The sequence below is a fragment of the Melospiza melodia genome, chromosome 2 (assembly GCF_035770615.1).
Source record: "Melospiza melodia melodia isolate bMelMel2 chromosome 2, bMelMel2.pri, whole genome shotgun sequence".
Classification (NCBI taxonomy): Eukaryota; Metazoa; Chordata; class Aves; order Passeriformes; family Passerellidae; genus Melospiza; species Melospiza melodia.
The window spans coordinates 72,632,465-72,652,251 of NC_086195.1; the positions used below are offsets into that span (position 1 = coordinate 72,632,465).

General features: G+C 41.0%; 1 protein-coding gene across 8 annotated transcripts in view; it reads left to right on the plus strand.

Moving 5' to 3' along the window:
• Positions 1-19,787, plus strand: part of FAT3 (FAT atypical cadherin 3) — a 337,712-nt gene that overhangs the window by 96,320 nt on the left and 221,605 nt on the right. The gene's annotated exons all lie outside the window — the stretch shown is intronic.

Sequence of the window (19,787 nt, forward strand, 5' to 3'; positions counted from 1 at the left end):
AGTTACTGTGTTCATTCTGTTTTAATCATACTTTTAGCTGTGTCACATTGTGCCTATTCTGGCTGAGCAACCTTTGGTCCCACAGCTCTCTTCTGACATCTAACCTGGGAAATCTCTGTTAGTTTTTTCTCCTCCTTTCCCATCATGTCTCTCTTTCCTGCCTGATTCCTGCTCTGGTGACATACTTCATTTCACCGCTCTTACACTGGGTTGAGTTTCATTTGTAATCAGATATCTTGCACATCCCTTCAAGTCCCTCAAATAGGTGAGGGATTTTCTTAGTTTCTTCTGTTTCTTCCTTGTCACTAAAGGGGCAAGACAGGTCACTAATAAGTCTTCCCTTCATCCCTCATCTCGTGTAGCATCTTGCCAATCTACACAACATGTTCATCTCTTCCTGTTTGGATTTCAGAATCTGGTGTTCTCCTGGTTTGCAGTTTACATTTCCAACTCCCTTCATCATTCCTTATTGCCTAACTCCCTGTCAAAATACTCAATGGCAATTTAAATATTCTCTTTTTCTAAAAGGTTTTTTTTAAGTGTTTTTACTTTTATGTGCTCTCCCTCTGACTATTTTAGTTGCAGCTATCATTTCTATAAGTAACTCCAAAGATCCTTTCAAAGCACACATGATCCAGGGCTTGGTGCATCACAGCCTGGCCCCTGCTATTTGCTTTTTTTAATTACAAGAAGTGGGCAAGGTACATAGGTGGCTTTTTATCAGTGTATGTACAAAATTTTGGAGAAGGCAGTAGTGTGACTTTTTTTTTTTTTTTTTTTTTTTTTTGTCTGAGGCCCACTTCACGTGAACAGAAAGGTGGGGCAGGGAAAAAGATCAGTCTGATTTGCCACTAGGGAGCTGAACTATAGTATGCTGTAGTGATGGTTCTGTCTGAAACTGTTTAATAACAGAAAAAAAGGCATTTTTGTTCTAAGTGTCTGTTGGTGATAAGGAGATAATTTCTCTCAAGTTAATAAATTTTAATTAAAGCTTCATAGAGTGATGTAAAAAATGGTGTTTTAGTCGTAGTCATTGTCAGCTCTAACTCAAGGAGAGAAATCTAGCTAGTTGAGATGGGATGGAATTTTTCTTTTGAGTCTCCAAATTCATTACAGAAGAATTGAACTGAGACCTTTGGTGGAGGCTGATACGATGCAATAAGGAATTGCAGTAAAATTAAGAAAAGTCCAACTTTCATTCAGCATTCTCCAGATAGGAGATTCTTTTTATTGGCTCTTTCCTTTGGGAATGTACTCATTACAGTAACCATCAAAATAGGAAGCCTTCATCTGGAGGCACTGCTTATGTTTTCTATCTGGTTGTTTGGGGAATGAGATCTTTAATTAGTTCCGGATGTAAAATATTACACAGAATTTCCCTCCAACTCTTCCTTTGTTGCTGGGGTCAGTAAGAGCAGCTTTGTTGTAATGGTGTTGTCCTTGTCTAATGATAACACTCCTTTTCCCCTATAAACTGTCAGGACATATTTTTCCATTCTGTAAATTGCATAAGAAATTGTATCCCAAGGTTGATAATAAATATGTCCTTTGAAAACAGGGATCTGGTTGACACACATATGATGATATGAGCAGTGGAGAAGTTTTATAGCTGTCCTTACAGGATACTTTTAAAACCAGAGGGTGAGATCTGGATTTTTTTTCAGAGGCACAAGAGATTCAGCATTGATATGAATGGTGTTGTGATTTCATGCAACATTTGCTTCGAGGTTATTGCTGTGGTCTTAATGGAAAATGAGGTAAATAGACTTCTCAGGACTGGTACGTGTTACGCCTCTGTGAGTGTAGTAGGTGCAGATGAAAGTGAATCGAAGTCATTGCTTCTTGCAGCCTGACAGAGCCTCAGCTAGAGGGGATAGGGAGATAAGCATATACTGTACCTCGTTTAACTCAGATGCTCTATGTATCTAGTTCATATTTTAAAACAGAAGATGTGAAAGGATGCCATTTCTCTTTGACAGATTCTGGTCCCCCTTCTCCCAACCTACAGGCTCACAGGAGCCTCAGAGTACCAGCTGAGGAGGAAGCAGTGGGAGGGCACAGCTCTTCCTCATGGCCAGGGAGCAGCGACTGCTGGTGCCTTGGGATAGAAATCCTTATTTTTAACTCTTTCATGTGAGACCCACAATGGACAATCCTCATTCTTCCTGCTCTTCACTTGCTCCTCCTTCAATCCCTAGTGACCTTTATTCACTGTTCTTCGTGCCACCTCACTTAACCCTATTTTCTTTCTTGGCATCCCATCAACTTTCAGTTCCGCCTTTGTGTCCCTGCACAGGGAAAACCCCACAATTCTCCAAGCATATCTGCTGCTGCCAGGCGCCCCTCCGCCTTTTCTCTCCTACCCAAGCTCCTTATTCCTCCTCTGTGTTCTGGCTGCCTTCATCTTCCCACTGCCAGCTCTCTCAGAATTTTTGCCCTCTCTTCTCCACTGAGATTGCAGTTGACTAAACCCACAAATTATCACTTCTGGCCAAATCCCAAAGCGTCATGGCTGTCCTTGGCCTTCACTTGTTTTCATATTCACTGCAGTTGACCCCTCTATCCCCTTCGATTCACTCTTTTCTCAATAGCTCTTGGCAGCTACAATTACTTCGAAGAATGGCTGGTGTCTCTTATCTCTGAAGTGTGTTGTTCAGCGACTGCCTTGGCAGCTACATCTTCTCCATATCCCTCTCATCTTAGCATTTAGCAAGGCTGCAGCTTCAGTCGCTTTCCTTCTCTCTTTCCCTGGTCCCAGTCACTTAGAAATTTCACATTTTTTATTGCTTCCCCCTCCATGCTGGCTGATCAGAAGTAATACCCTTTAACGTAGAAATTTCCATTCCAGTTGGAATGAAAATTGCTGTCTATTCCCAGACACCCCCTGCTAGTTCATTTGCAAGTTGCTGCAATCAGCTTGTATATTATCCCTTCATGAAATCCCTATTTCTTTCATCATGGGGGTGGTGGGAGGGGGAAGCAAAAACTGACTTTCTCTTTGACTGAGAATAAATAGGTCATTAAGGGTTACTGTAGGATTTTCCTTCTGCAGCACTTCCATATGCCTTTGTGGGCAGAGTCTTACAGTAGAGAATTAGGAAGAAAGATAAATTCCATGCAAGATGGACATCAAGCTTGTGCAAGAAAGAAGGCAAAGATAAACAAAATTGCTAATGAGATTCATTATAGTATTGAGGAGGAGCACTTCAAGAAATGTCCTCACGCACATGTAGGTTAGGTTACATTCACTGTTAGGGTAAAACCATGTACATTAAATGTTCCTGGTATAAAAAATTGCCTAAAAGATGACAGAACTGAATCCATGAACTGTGCCCCTGTTCTGTTTTCAGGAGCCCACAATGTTTAGAAAATGGGACCATCTGAAGTTCTTCCTAAATACTTCGTTTTACCAAGGGTTTACCTCCGTGGTGTTACTTACAGACTTCCAGCAATTCTCAGAATCTAATAATTTTACTGCTGCGGTAACAATGCATATTGTAGAGATTGTTGGATAATAATGACAATAAAAAGTAATTTCAGCATTGTGTTCAGTATATGAATGGTTGTAATGTAGTAGCTTAATATTGCTTCTCTGCTGGAAACCATGTAAATGCCTGATTATGTATACCTATTAAAAACCCCCAGAATTATTTATAGCAGAAATAAAAACAAAGCATCTGTTTGTCACTGGGGAAAACATTCCCTGCACTGTGCTACAATAGGCCATCCATGCATTGAGATTTCTGCAGTCCCCAGTCCTTTAATCACCTGAGTTAATAGCCTGCACCATTAGACTGCGTGAGCTCGAGGGAGGCTTCCCCTCCACAGAGCAGTGCTGTGCAGTGAGGCGTGTTTGCCCACTTTGTAAAACTTGATCCGGTTTTGCCCATTGAGCAGCTGAACATGTGTTGTAGTAAATTTGCACAGTCAGTCAGTTAAACTGAAGATGCACTGGTTAATAATGTGGGAATTTTATACAGTTCTTATGTTCAGTCGGGATGTCAGCGCCAAAGTTAGTAATGTGTGTGCGTGTTTGTTTTGCCTTTTTTAGGCTTGTTTTGTCTGGCTGTTGTAAGAATTAGCAGATGTTTCATTTGATTCATGATGCTGGATGTCACGTCCTGGAACTGGTGTTTTAATTAGGTGGCACCAGATGCTTGTTTGGTAGTGAGTGAGTGGAGGCACGCTCATGCTGGGAATGCCAATGTCATTGCAGTACCATTGCTGCTTCCCCTCTCATCCTCAAAGTGGTGCCTTCTGCAGTGAACATCTCCAGTCTCTCCTCATTCTCAGCCTCTGCTTTACTTCCAGGTTGTGCCTTCAAGTCCCTTGCAAGGAACATTCCTTCAGAGCTTGGTTTGCATGCCACAGTGCGTTGCTTAAAACTTGCTGACCAGCCAGACTAATGCTTTTGTGTCTTCCCAGGATCTTCTCTGGCAGCATTCAGGATCAGAAACCTTGATACCACAGTTCCTCTTGGCATTACAAATTGAGATTAAAGAAAAGTCTGTGCTGCCTTTCAGTGGCATGGTCACAGTTCCAGTTAACAGTTCCAGAGATCCTTTCAGCCAGCTTGTTTCTGTGACAGCAGCTATTCAGACATAAGCTTTTGAGTGTCACTTCGGGCATACAGGCAGTGGGTGACATAGCTTGAGGTAGGATTCATTGTGGCCATCACACATCCAGATACAAGGAGACAGCAGCAGTAATTCCAGCATACTGTGTATCTTATAAATGGCTGTAATATAAAGTTTAATATTCTGCTCAGCTGGGAGCCATACAGATACCTGATTGTTGTTCTGTGTGGAAATGGCACCTCTACGTAGCAAAATACTCCTCGGTTCTGTTTGGGAAGACTCTACCGCAAAACGGAGAAGTTTGGCTGTCACCTTCTTTCAAATAGTAAGAGCAGCCCATATTTCTTGCCCTTAACTACTTCTAGACATTCCTTGAAATGCTGCAATCTCTCCTTTTCCACTTTGGACTGACCCTGGGAATGTCTGGGGAGATGCCTGAACTCACTCACTCACGCAGCAGCGTGGCAGTGCTGCTGCTGGGCAGCCTTTGGGCACAGCCAGCCTAGTGCTGTCCAGTTAGCCTGTCCTGGCATGACTGGCACCGGTACCAGTCTGTCAGTGCCAAGCACTGACCTGGAATTAAAGACATCTGGCTATGTCAGTACTGTTTGCAGTTCACACCTGTTGGGAAGGATGAAAGCTTGACAAGAAAGTCTCACAGATATGTATATTTGGCAGAAAGATCTCTGAATGTAGAACCTGAGAATGAAATAGAGATGGAAGCAAGTTTTGATATAGAGGAAAAGGATTGCTGAGCCAGTCTTACTGGATAACTAAGAAGGCACAGGGTGTGTTAGTTAGAAGGGGTTTTATGGCTTACAGCAAAGGATAAACCTACCTCAAACAAGATGTTTTTACCAAGTAGAAAGATACCACAGGCAAACAAGACTGACGATGTTGCAAGTGGGAAAAAGGTCTCAGAATTTTCCACTGCAAGAAAACCGGAAAACAACTTCTAGCTTAAACTGTAACATACTAACTTTCAGTGATTGGAGAATAGTAACATGAATTTGGTAATTATAGTCATTATGATAGGCTATAGGTAAAAGTTAAGGTATAGATTGGTTCTTCTGTATTAAGATGCTCAGCAGAGTAAAGTATATAATGTAATCTAAACTAAATGGTCTTCAGGCCTGCCTGCAGCTGGAACTGACAGCTGTAGGCACAGGCTCTGTCACCCATGACCCTGGATTGCTGTAAGGTCTTAGATACAATAAACTGCATTTTGAAGAGCCGCCTGGAGTCCCACATCTCTTATTCAGGCTCTTACTCGCACCCCTGGAGTATGAAGTAGGAATGTGTTCCACTCAGGCATTTTGGCTATGGAGCTTTCCTGATATGAGGTTTTGAATGACAAATTTTCCTCTTGTTCGCCTTCAGGATCTCAGTGAATTTGTGTTTTACTGAATATTACTGGTGCAAACATTTAATCGTTTAGAATAAGTACGAAGTGATTCATCTGTTTATTTTGAGAGGTTGAATGCCTGACCATAGTATGTTTTCTTACATTTTACAATTTAATAGTAGCCTGGGGTGCTGTATTAATTTTACTTTACTGCTCCAAGAGGCTAAGATATGGCTGTTTGGTTCTCTCATGCTTTAGCTTAGCAGTGCTCTGTGAGATTATGGTGACTGCTTGGTAGCTGGAGCTTTACTCTTCACTTTGTGTTGTATTTCTGACTGATGCTGGGCTTACCTCTCCATTAAACAGGTGCAGAAGCACCTGGCTACTGGTAGTTTATTAATGTTTGTCAAGACCTCCTGAAGTGATGTTGTATAAACTTTAACTATTTTCTAAAGAATGCCATCCTTCAAAAATTCCTGTACACTGGGTCTTGAGGGAGAGAGTTTGATTGCAAACCATCACATTTGAAACTGAAAGTAAAAAAATGACTGACTGCCGAAAGCTGCTTTATGTATTTGCTTCCCACTGGCCCTGTTATGCTGTACCTTCCAGGGTCAAGACAAATATAATTAAATCCTGTAGCAGTAAAGGCAAATAAAACCAAAGATATTATTATTTTTATTGGGGTTTTGGTCCTCACCACAGTATGTTTATAAGGTAAACTCAAGTTTAATGCAACATATTTACCTGTTCAAGAATCAAGTCTCAAACTGCACTTTCCCAAGTAAGCTTTCCTGAGGAAGCCAGCACCTATCAAGTGTGCTGTCAGAGTTTTAGTGTTCAATGCTGGACAAGTGGACATGCTGCATCTCATTTAAGAATGGAAGATAAATGGATGGCAGTAAATGGAGGTCATGGGTTAGAAGCATTTAATGGAAGAAATGGAAATGAAAATTGGAAAACAATCTAAGGGATCTTGAGAAGATAAGAGCAAAGGAAACTCAATTAGAGGGAACCATGCTTCCGCTCTTGGATCAGGGATAATTTCCTCAGTTTTGTTTGATAGGGTTTATTGCTTTCGCAGTCAGCAAAGTTGCATTATAAATAAATAATTACATTCTATTTTATGATTTCCTCAAACTGATGCATTTCAAACAGTGAAAATATAATCTCCATTTCAGAATGGTGTGTAAATAGACAAATAGACTTTTTGTAAGTGCAGCCTATCAATTAGCCCTAGGCAAAAGCCCACATTGGTATTACTGAATATTAAGAACTTAAAGAATAAAATCCAAGTATATTTTTAAAGCTGAAATACTCACAAATCAGCTGAAATACTTACAAATGCTAACTGTTTATGAAAGCTTACAATGATATATTTAACTGCATACAGTGCTAGATTTGCAAGGCAATCCATGCAGAGAAAGCATCCTATGCATTTATGTCTGGTCATTTACAGAAAATAAAATAAATCACCTTTCCTTTTCATCCTTTTCTTTTGAAATATAGATGTCTGTGAATGTGTACGTGCATGCATTTTTATACATATCGTACCTGTCTCTACGTATATACAACATGATGATTAAGTTTGATAAAGTGACAGAAGTCGCTGCAGTGCATAATGAGCACGTAAGTGTTGTGTCCACAGCAAAGTCCTTATTTTCTGTGTCTTATTTCATTAGGGCTCATGCTTGTGGGATCACACAGTGTATATTGGTACTGCAACATTTCATTATTTACTTTATCAGGATGCTCACTTGCCTTGTCTCTTTAGGGACCTTAGTTCGCCTCATCATAAAACACTTTAAAATTGAGCTGCTGCAGTTGATGTGCATGGATATATGCACCACCTGGGGAAGGCAATACTAACTCCTACAGACTGCATCTGAGCCTTGTCCTGAATAGCAAGGGAACATCTGGGTGGATGCTGAAGTCTCAGCACCCCTTTAGTGCCAGGCTGCCCACTTTGCTTCCCAGTGATGCGAGTAGAGCCAAAACATCTCCTGGAACTGTGAACAGGTAAAGCTGGTAGGAAGTGTCATGGCTTTGGAAGATTCCAGTGGCATAAGGGCTGACCTTTATGTCTTACAGGAAAGGTTATCCTTTGGAGTGCAGCAGCCAGAGCACATCTATTTGCTTCTCTCTCTTCAGCCAAAAGGAAGCACCCACAGAGTCACTGGCCCTGTTCCCAGTAATCACGATAGAGTTGTCTGAGTCAAAGCTTTTATTGTACGGCTCTCATTTGCCACAGTCCCTTGTGTATCTCAGCTTTCTTCTCCCTTCTCTTCCCTTCTCCAAAGAAGAATATCCTACCTGTGGGAGATTTTTAAAGATAAATATAAGACTAGTGCTTCCCCAAGATTAAAAAACTGGTGCTTACCACCAATATACTCTGTCATATTCCCATATTCTCTTTGAACCTTGGATTTATTACCACACCGAGTATGGAGAGTGAAACAGAAGTGTAATTATGGTCTGCTTGTGCGGTGTCTGTGCTAGGTTTGATGTTATAGCTGCTGCTCCATTTCCTGTATGAAAGGTAGAAAATTAAACTTCTGACTATCTCAGTGATCATGTGCAGTTTTTCCTGTGGAGGCACCGTGAGGTTGCTCAAGGGGATTTGGAAAAAATCCAGCATGGAAACGTATTCTACTTAATTCACTTTTTGCAGTCACAGATAGGGCTGTAGGTGAGGTGCCTCCCATACAAAGCTTGTAGCTGTCTCTAAGACTTTATCATTGGAAAGACACTTAGAAGCATCAGGGATGCTTCACTTGGCCATTTGTAGATCTTTATTCCATACTAAGAGAGAGCCAGCTTAATTGTGAGAAGCCTTTGAAGACTGATGGGAGTTTTTGGTGAAAGGTGTATGCTGGTGGGGTAGTTACTAGGAAATGAGAAAAGGAGCTTCAAGAGAGTTGAGGGGTCATCATGCCATCTTCACACAAAATAAGAACATTAAAGAAAACCCCAAAAAACCCCACAAACTTTTAAGGAAGGTGGGTTTTGGTATGATTTGATGGGTATCAGCTTTTCATCTATCAGTTACCAGCTACCAACAGGGGCTTGTGGGTTAGTATTAAACTTAGTTAATGCTAAGTTAATACTTATGTGGGTTAGTATTTAACTTAGTTAAATCCAGAATGACATTGTGAGTGAAGACATCATGTTAGTGTGGTTTCCCTGGAGATGTTCAGCATCTCTGCAGAAGGTGCTTCATGAGGACTGCTTTGTGGATGTTAAGTTCCCATTCGTGTAAAAGGTCTGGGGTGTTAGAACCATTCTTGTTCTTAGAAATGCTACCAGAGAGACTTTGTGTATGTTCAACAAGGGAGATGGATCTCTTGTCCTTTCTGAAGCAAACAAAAGAAATGCTCCTAATGTTCTCAATGTCAGCAGGTGATCTGAACAAAATTTTGGCCTCCAGGCAACCCTCTTGAATATTTTTCTGCTGCAGTCACTGAAACTTCTTTCCAGGGCAGAAGCAGCAGCTTGAGGTGTTTTTACATGCTCTGGGTAAGAAGGATGAAAGGCAGTGAGTCTCCTGCTCAGCCTCTCTAGAGAAGGGAGGCTAGAGTACACCTAAAAGCATATTTAAGAAAAACTGAAATGCTTTACTTCCGGGCAATTTAAAGCTGTAGTACTGATCCAAAACAAGTCACTTTTTTTTTTTTTCTTTTTTTTTTTTTTTTTTTTGTCACACTTACCGTGGAGTACCTTGGTGCCTGGTACACAAAACCAGTGTGATGTAGTGAAATTAAATGTGTTTTCTCCCCATTGTGGTGCTGGCAATGAAGCTGTTGGGACAGCATAAAATGACCCCTGGATGTTGGGCATCCCAACAGGGAGCAGTGCAGCAGCCCAGCATCACAAGTGAAAATCTTCTTTACCAAGCTCCTTGGAGAAAACAGCTGGACATTGTTAGCAGATCTGTAGTGCTTAAAACAAGAAAAAAAATCATATAATTTGATCTCATCCCTTTTATATCTCTGTCTATTCTATATTACTTTTATACATCTTTACTAAATGATCCTTTTCTAACTATACCATAGCATATATTTGCTGTGAAATATTTTTCCCTCAACAGTTTGTAGCTCTCATTTGCAGATGTCTGAGATTATTCCAGGAATTAATCATCTGCTTAAAAAAAAATAAAAATAAAGAGCATCAAGCTGATTGCTAATTTTATTTTTCCTGGCTTCAGTTTCCAATCATTAGAAGTCGCTCCACCTTATTTTGTTAGATTAAAGAGCCCTTTGCTTCCCAGTAATATTTCCCCATGAACCTTACATGGATTTTTCTAATCAAGTTGCCTCTTCATCTTCTTTTTAATAAGCTTTGCAGATTGAAATCTTAAACTCCCTTACTATAAATCATTGTCTCTGTTCCTCAGACTGTTTTTTGGAGCCTTTTTTTATTCATCTTCTCCAATTTTTTTTTACATGCTTGGTAAAACAGACTCCAGAGTCATGTGTGGTATGTCTGCGGAAAGGAAACATGGACAGGTTAAATGATGCTCCTGTGCTGGCTTTGTGCATCACACTCCTCTCTCCTGCTCTGTTCATGTTCAGGGGCAGCATGGCTATTAAGCCATTTAAGAGGTACTCTTTCTCTCCTTTTTGACTGCTCCTCTGGGTTAATGTTTGGATAGAGAGATAAAGGCAGATTCCAGAGTAATGTTACTTTTTTCATGGGGTTGCTCTTTTGCTTTGGGCCAAGAGAAACAAGTAAGAAGGACAGAGCAGGGGAGTGAGTGGGAAAATTATTCTTTTCCCAGTAAAATATACATACTCTGATTTCAGTATAATATATTTAACTGAAAAGGGAAACACATTTTCTAGCTGGAATATCCCAATATTTCTTCATCAGCGCTGGCCAGCCACCCTGGGCCAGCACTGCTTGGAATGCAGGATTCCTTGCGCTCCAGGGCAGCCTTCCCCAGCACCAGGCTCCTGCAGAGCTGCCTCTGCTTCCCTCCACCTCCCTCACTACTGCTGCAAAACACCTGAAGCAGATTGGCACAGATTTTGCACAAGGGCTCCCAAAGCAATGTCTTGTACTGCAGGGACTACAAAAGATGCAGGTCTTTCTGTAAAGGAAGAGGATCCGGTACAGAAGTCCCTTGCCAGGACTTTCATCAGAATCCTTTTGAGCATGCTTTGCCTTTTTTCTCCATCTTTTCTTTCTGCTTCAACTTTGCTGCACTTATGATCTTATTTCTAAAATAACCAGGAGCAAACCCTTCTTTTTAAAATAGCTTCCCAGTCCTGCAGGCAGAGGACACATGGGTCGGACTTTGATCTCTTTATTAATCTACTAAAGAGGATGTGTGAAAAACCTGGGTTACTCTGGGCATTAGCCAAAACCTTTGAGAAAAAATGCCCCCATTGAAACAGATTATTATTGAGAGTTAATAGCTTTCATCCTTGGTGAGGATTTCTGCTGGTGCCATTGCCACATTTGGTTTCGTTGGGAAGGCTGCGGAGGTGGGCACAAGGCATGCAAGGGTTTGGAAATCCCAGAAGTGCTCAGAAAATAAGGCAGAAGTTGTCATTTGCAGTAGATAAAATCAGATCCAGCGAGAAAAATACATACAGAGAGGCTATAATAATGAAGAGAGTTGTATGGAATTCATGTGTGGCTAGAAATGCTGTACCCTCAACTGCTTTAAAAAAAAAAAAGAAAAAAATGGGGCTTGGTCAGTAGAGTGAAATTATACCATCAACTCTTGTTTTTCTGAAATACAGTAAGAATGTATTCCTACAGTAGATCTTCCTGCAAGGTTTTGTGATAGTTTGAGATACCTGAATTTTACATTACATCTGCTACAGCCACAAAATTGTGCTTTTTGTTTGTTTTTCTTGCCCATTTGGCTGACAAGTTGAGTCTGTGCATATCCAGGGAATAGCACAAAGTTCACTTGGTGCACTGGCATTGTATTTTGCTGTGCTTCTGAGACCAAAGAGAAAGGTGCATCTACCACACTAAAGGGATGCCAGTAGCAGCCCAGATTCCTAAAAGTTGAACAGTATGGCTCAAGCCATGCAGGGTGGCAAGAAATCCCTTTTGTCAGAGCAGCATCATGGTTTGCCCCGTTGTTCTCAAGCACTTGGCGCAAGTAGGGAATGGGACGTGGCAGCAGTTTTGTCTTCAGTGGGGCTTCATGACTCTTCAGCCTGGTTTTATTGCTGAGTTTTATTGCATTGTCTGGCAGTGATGGAGTGTGTTAAGCTTTGATAGAGGTTATTCATAAATGAGCGGTTTCTTTCCTGTATTTGTGCTTTTGAAGGCAGTTTGTTCCAGAGTTGTCCATGCTGTAATTTTTGTTCATCCATATAAGATTTTTTTTTTAATAATTTTTCCCCAAGCAAAAGATATTAAAGCAAGATGAATATGGATATTTCTTAAAATAAGTAGTGGGATGTGATGGAAGACACAAAAATGGTAATAAAGCCTAGTCAGGTAAAAATGTTGGCACATCTTATTTCATTTAATTCATAAGTGGAAGAAGATAGAGAATTTATTTGACTAAGCCTCTGGTTCAGTGTCTTGATGATATGTTTGGAAAATTGCTCTGAAATTGATGTGTAAGTGACCTTGAAGATGTCGTATTTAAGTGATAGCTCATTTTGATGTGAGGTTGTAAGCCTCCCCCTTGGCCTCAAATAAAGCAAGCAAAGGAACTCAGCATTGAATTTAAGTAATTTCAAGGTAAAGAGGGAAGAAACTCTCCTCAAAACTCAAAATATAAATAGCCTGGAAGGTCAAGCACCTAATCTGAGATGTGCCTCTGTTTCAGTGCTATTAAAATGCTGCTTCACTGGGAAGTTTGCCCTTGTGGCAGCAGTCCCCCAACCCTGGTGTCAGCCTTGGGACACCTGGATGTGACAGGACTCCCGAGAAAACTCCGTCCTTATAGTGGGTGGCACTGCCAGTTCAGTATGCAACATTCACCCTTGGAATAACATTGCTCCTATATATATATGTATGTATACTAATGCCTTCATAAATATTAATGTGTTCATATATGAATATTAAAAAAATAAAATACCTTTAAAAATAATTATTTCTGTTTGAGAAGGGCAGTGGCCAGACCTGAACTTGACTATTGCTTTTAGTTTGTTGAACTTCCCCTCTACCTGTAGTAAATTAGGTTACTTTTATGTTTTGCAGCCTGAGGCAGAGCTGGCCAGAATTCCTGCTCGGCCAGGACACCATTCCCAGCCTGGTGTTGAGATCCTGCCAGTTTAAGCTGTGCTGATGGGCTGTACCTGATTTAATGGCCCTGACAGAACACAACTGCAGCTGCACTTTGCATTTAAGTCACATGAGTATCCCTCCCTAACCGGGACTGGACCAGCACCTCAGAGGTCAGAAGACTCACAGAGTCATTAAGGTTGGAAAAGACCATCAGCTCCAGCCTTTAAAATTTGGGAGTTTCCCAATGTACCTGAGCTGGATTTCAATCCAGCTGGCTGTGTTTGATCTAAAGCGTTGCCTGCTGGTGGTTTCCTCTCAGAGCAGCAGTGGTTTACAGCCCCTCTGTGTGCTGGTGCTCTGCTCACAGCAGCAGCAGCAGTGCTCCCTCCTTTGGGAGGAGCCAGCAACTTGAACTTGCCTCTGAAACACATGGTAGCAATATTGGTAGCAATCCAGCCTGAGTTGTAAAGTTTATATTATTTACCTACTCATCTATTGAATGCGGATATATTGCATTTATTGACATGGTGAATGTCCTTGTGATGATTCTGGCTGGTTGTGATGGTCATGATATCATCTGTAATATCACGGTAAAAGGTTTATGTGCAGACTAATTCAGTGTTGGAAATAGCGTTGCTGAGGATTGGCTTTCTAAGTCTCTTTTCCTGCTCTGGGAACTCAGATGTGATATTCACTACAGAAACTGCACTTTGAGGTAACAGTAAATTTGTACATTCAAAACATCAGTAAAAAAGAGAGAATCAGAAGTTAAGCCCTAAAAAGGAATGTAACCTGCCTTTCCTTATCTGACAAGAGCTGTTTTTGATATATGTTTTGTATTCAAACCAGACATAAGAATATTAGGAAGTTGTAGGTATGTATAGCCTCACAAAGTTAATATTGCTTTTGGACTTGTTCCTGGGCATGATCTAATCTCCATTTAAGTCAGCGGAGATTTTTCTTCTTGCTTCAATAGGAATTGAGTTTGTGTTTTAATACGCAGCAAAGCCTGCAAAATTTGTGCAATAAAATAAAAACAGGAGGGCACACTTTGCTCAGTGGGGGGCCCTAAATGAAGGCCTTGGAACAGTGTTTAATCACCAGGGAAAGGAGGCAGGTTTTCCAAGCTGCCGGCTGCGAGCCGGGGGGGCATGAGCGATAGGTCTCCTTCATGCTCCGCTTGAGTTTGTGCCTGATGTGATACCACCACTGCCCGCATGCAGAACTGACCCTGGTTATTTATGGCTTGAGAAGACTTTGCAAAGGGGTCAATATAATCTGTGGTTTATTCTGATTCCCACTGGCTTTGGTGGCCCCAGTGTGCTGAATCGGTCTGGCACTGGAGCTCAGGTTCATGTCTTTCTTATGCTAAAACTGTTTAATCCTTTGGGTTATATTTACAATTTACCCTTTAATGAATAAAATATCTCCCAAAAGATGTATGCACTCTGCTTTCGTGCACACAAAACTGTTCTATGTGAAGGACCTAAATAAAAAATCCCAAACAGTTGGTTAGGTATAATGTTAGTTTTCTTGAAATCATAAATATTCTCCCTTAATTGGGTGTGAAATTCCTGTCTGCAAATCATGACATTTTGGTTGATTTTACATTCACTGGTTTGATGAATAATGGGCTTGCAACATTTTTTAAACTTTTCCTGCTTACAATAGCTCTCTACTAAGTGTCCTTCAAAAATCACATCTCTGCTCAATACAAGGAATCTGAATTAGCTCTGACATTTGCATTTGCGCTCACAAATCTTTCCATGGCTCCCCTGTGTGCCGATATGTGATGGGGGGATCCAGCCAGATCTTGGGGGTAGGAGCATGGGTAGGCAGATGTAAAGCCTTCACCTTGGTGCAACCAGATGAGGTACGAAAGTTCTTTCTTCCCCCTCTGTATTTTAGACAGGAAAAAAAATTTAAAACCTCGTTATGCAACTATTTTCTTCTCAAGCTGCTTTTATTTATTGCTTCTTTCCCAGCAGGGCAACATAAGCGAGGACCTTTGGCTGACAGCTCAGTGACAATCAAGGTGTTGTGTTTACTTCCAGGAGACTCACAGAGTCTTTGATAAAGGATCATGAATAATTAGTAGCATTTTGGAATCAGTGATTTTTCTCTTTCTTCCTTTTAGGGCTGTAGCAGCCCTGAGTACTTCACTGTTAATCGGCATTCCTGACGGCCTAATTTCTGTCATTTTAATTTGGGGACAAACCAGATTCTGCTTTGTAGCTGGTTTGCACTGAGCCCCTTTGTTTGGGAGCTGGAGGAGGGAGAGGCAGATGGGGGCTCTGGAAATGTTCTTTTCTAGCATTTCATGGCAGAAACTGATGTGGCTCTTGGGCCTATGGAGGGAGTTTGTTGGTATCCTGAGTCTGGAGTCAGGAAGGTGCGTGTGGTACCCTTAGCGCTTCAGTCACCCTGAAGGTTATATATTTTTATGGTGACTTTAACCACTAAACCTTGCATTTGCACCAGCAAGGAACTGGCTTGGGTGGGGATGGGCATATTGCACTCTGGTAGCTGGGAGTGTCTGAGATTGTGTTACTGTGGTGTCACTTCCATCCTGTGCTGCAGCTTGTGATGAGGGCGTGTTCTGCCTTTGCTGCCTCGCATCCCTCCTCCCCGCCTCTACAGCTGCTCCTGGACCACGCTCTGGAAATAAGGGGGCCATTCACCTTATCTAACCTTTCCTGATTTCCCAGTCTGAGATGCACATTTGTGCAATTAGCTCAGACTCCTGAAAAGGGTTGAGGAAAATAAGCAACATCTTGTGTCAGTGAGACTCTTCTCAATTGATAATTGATGCAATATGTGTCCCTACAAAACTACTGCAATATTTTGAAAAGGAGAGAACTAAGTGTTTCTATGTGGCATTTCTGTGTGGTAGTTTTTGGAAGAGTAGCAGATACTTCATAGTCAGTCTTCTTTTCCCATATCTTGTTCATCGTTTACTGAGTGCATGGCTACTTCTACTGACAACTTTTGTAACGTGGGCTACTGAGCCACTCAGCAAAATCACATTCTGTGTTAGTTTCTGAAGCTCAGCCAATAACTTGGGTAGAAGAATAGGTTCTGTTGTCTTGTCTCAGTACCAAGGTGCCAGATGATGGGAGATTCTGGCCTGTCCCTGACAAGCAGTTGCTCCTGCTGGATATCCTCCTTGTTGAATATTTGTACTCTGCCTTTTCTGCCGTTGACTTCCAGCCATCAGACCTCAGTTTGCTTTTCTCAGCTAGATTAAAGAGCTTTGTTACTCTCTCTTTTGACTTTTCCATGCACAGCTTCTTACAGACCACCAAGTTGTCTTTTAATCTTGCCTTGAAAAAACTAAACAGAATTGAACTCCTTTCAATGTTTGTGCTATTGAGAGTATTCATGAAGGATGATCTGACTTTTAGGAGGAACGTATGTGTGTAGCAGATATCCATGGCGATGGGCACCTATGTAAACAGCCAGGCTGACAGCTCCAGTAAACATTCTCCTTAAGAGCTGTGGCAGGTCCATCCATCACGCTACCTATATACACAGTACTGTCAAATATGTAAAGTAAACAAACAGGGGGCAAAAACGAGGTGATGAAAGAAATAATGCTTTTCTCTAATCCCTCTTTGTTTTAAGAGCCTCTCAGGCTTCTCATCGTGATAGTAAATACATGACTTTCAGATATTTTTTGGGTGGACCACATCATTTGAAGTGGTCTGGTGACAGATGTACAGCAAATCAGTGGGAGAAGAAGGAGGGAAACCCCGATTCTTCATCCTCTTTAATGGTTTCTTTTTTTTTTTTTTTTTTTCCTTCATCCTTCATAATGCTATGTCTCATTGTGTCCAATTGCAGGAGCGGTACAGAAAACATTATTATCCCATTATTTTTCAGGGAAGGAGGGAAAACAAGCCTTAAAGAGAAACAAGCACACAACCTTCGCATTGCTGGCACATTGCCGAGCCCAAGGGCTGCACTTAATTTACATATAAATGTGCTGAGGATTTTATTCAGCAACTAATGCACTCTGTTGTTATTTTTCACTTACAGCGTTTGTAATGCACGTGGTGGTTGGCAAATTGTGTGGGGCATATGTACTTGGAGGAGAGCAGTGGCAAGCATATTAGTGGCACTGCTCTTTGGATCGTTGGCTGGCTTTATTTCTGAGGCTGCCCTGGGCCTCAGGTAGTGCTGGCTCCAGGCCTCCAGGGATACTGCAAAATCCAGCTGAGGGCAACATAAAGAGCTGGCTCACAGATGTGTGCTTGGATTTCAGCTGTCTCATGTAAAAACACTCTGTGGTGCCTTCATGGTGTAGCATCCCAGTGGATGAGAACATCTGTTTTATCTGTCTTGTTCAGAAATGTGTCTGCAAAATCTTGGAACTTTTTGGGTTTTAGTTCTCTTGAAATTTTCATGATTTCTGCAGTTGTTTCTTCTTGATTTTTTTAGTTCAGGCATCATTACTTTGTTCACCTTTATCTTCTAATTGGCAAGCAGCTGTAAGAGTGCACCACAAAAACCCATCTAAGAAAAGCCCTTAGAGCTGCGCCCAAAGGCCTCTCTTTCTTTCTGCTCGTATAATAGCAGGAGCTATTACCTGTTAATATATATGAGCTTTGAAGTAAGTGATGTGTTTATGAATTTATTGTGATTTTATCCAAGGATATTCCCCTCCTTTCTCTCAGCTTGAAGTGAGAGAGAGCCTATCTGTGGACTACCCAGGGAATATTTTGCAGCTCCTGATCTCAGCTCTGTCAGCCACTTTGCATTCATCCCATAGTGATGAAAAAGTAGTGTTGATGACCAAATATCATCATTACTCTCAATGGTTAACACCTCATGTGAAGCTGGCATTTGGCATTCCTCTGGAAGGATGTCATCCACACCTGTGTGGAGTGATCCATTAAATATCTGGGCAGCTTGTGTATTCTTGTGGGTACTACCTTTATATCTATATATGGGTGTACAGCAAGGAGGCATTTTGTACCGAACGTTGAAGAGCATGGTAGAAGGTATTCCCAGAATGATGAAAGGATTTCCATGTGGAAAACCTGAAAGTGAACAAAAGTCTTCTTATTCATCAAGCTTCTGTGTGGTGTTGACAGGTGAAACGACAAGACTTATTGAGGAAAAGGAATTAATTGTATCTGGGACCTTTTAATAAATCAAAAGTAAAAGTAAGAACCAGTGTAGCAGACTTGTTGGCAGTAGCTAATGCTTGTTCAATGATCCTTCCCTTCTGAAATACAGAAATGAAAAGTGACTGTTGCCAGGAGTTATAAAATGAAGGAATGACTCAGAAGATAGATTTATTATCACCTCAGTATCAGTGAAATTCAGCTTCATAAACATAGGTTAATCTGCTAAAACCTTCTGTGCTCTCACTAGGGGAGAAACTTATTTATTTCAAATTTTGTTCAAAGATGTAAAATAATTCTTCTTGTCTTCTGAATAAATCATCATCTCTAGTATCACTAATATTCATCTTTTTTTTTTTTATTATTTCTTATGTGGATTTATTTTATTTATTTCTATGGGTTGTTATGGGCACTTCTCATTCTTGCAGTGCAATTTCTCTTCTGGACTTGCAGGCTTTTTTCATCACAGTTCACCATATATTTCACCTATGTTTCTACAGAAACTCATTACATAGCACAGGCTGCTGCCAACAAGAATATTTAGAATACACTCTGTTTTTGTCCTCCAGTGCTGCCCTGCTCACCTAGGATGGGTGAATAATACGCCTGAGTGAGAAGGACATGGATCTGAGTTTACTATGAAACAACCTAAGCTCACACATGACCAGAATCAGTGCAGAATCAGTGCTGCTCCTTTCCCCTCTCTCTGTTATATGGCTGGTCAAATGTTAGGAGTACACTTGTCAGTTCAAACTAGCATTAAAAGACATTTAAAAAAAATCCAAAACTTGAAAAAAAATTGTAGTATTAAAAATATATATATATCTTATAAGGCAAGAGCATGTGGCATCTCTGTGACTGTGTGGTTGGGTTTTGTGCTACCTTGATAACTTTTCTAAGACTTGAAGCTTAGAAGCTGCACTGTCGTGGAAACAGTGCAGTCAGATCCTTAAAAAACCCCCAAAGCCAAAAAGACACTCATGTCTTTCATTAGTCCTGACCTTAGAGCAGCTCTGTTGTCAATGATTAACTGGTAATTTTGTTCTAAATAGCATCAAACACATCTGAGACTGAATTCAGGTTTCTTGTGTTCCTGTTTTGCCCTGCAATTCCTCCATCATTTGCCATCTACTAATGACATGATTTGGTGGTTTACAAACAGTCCATTTGAGTATTCCTTAAGCTTGAGATCCACTGCATTAGTGTGTCTTAGGAGATGAACATGTTCTTGATACATGTGTCATAGAAGTGGTGAGGAATTGCATTTGCTTATTTTGATGCTGGTTTGATTTTGTTTGTGGTGCTGGTGTATTTGGTCCTCTCTGCACTCGTGGTCAGTGCTTAAGCCAGTGAAGGTTTGGACTATGCCAATACAAGCAAGTCTTAGAGTGGCAGAATTTCTGCTTTATCACAGAATGACTTGGTTTAGAAGGGACCTGAAGGGTCATCTGGTTCCAACCAGACACAAACCAGGTGTTCATGTCAGGAGGAGGATGGATTTTTAAAGCACTTCAGGCAGAAATGAGGTGGGTGGAA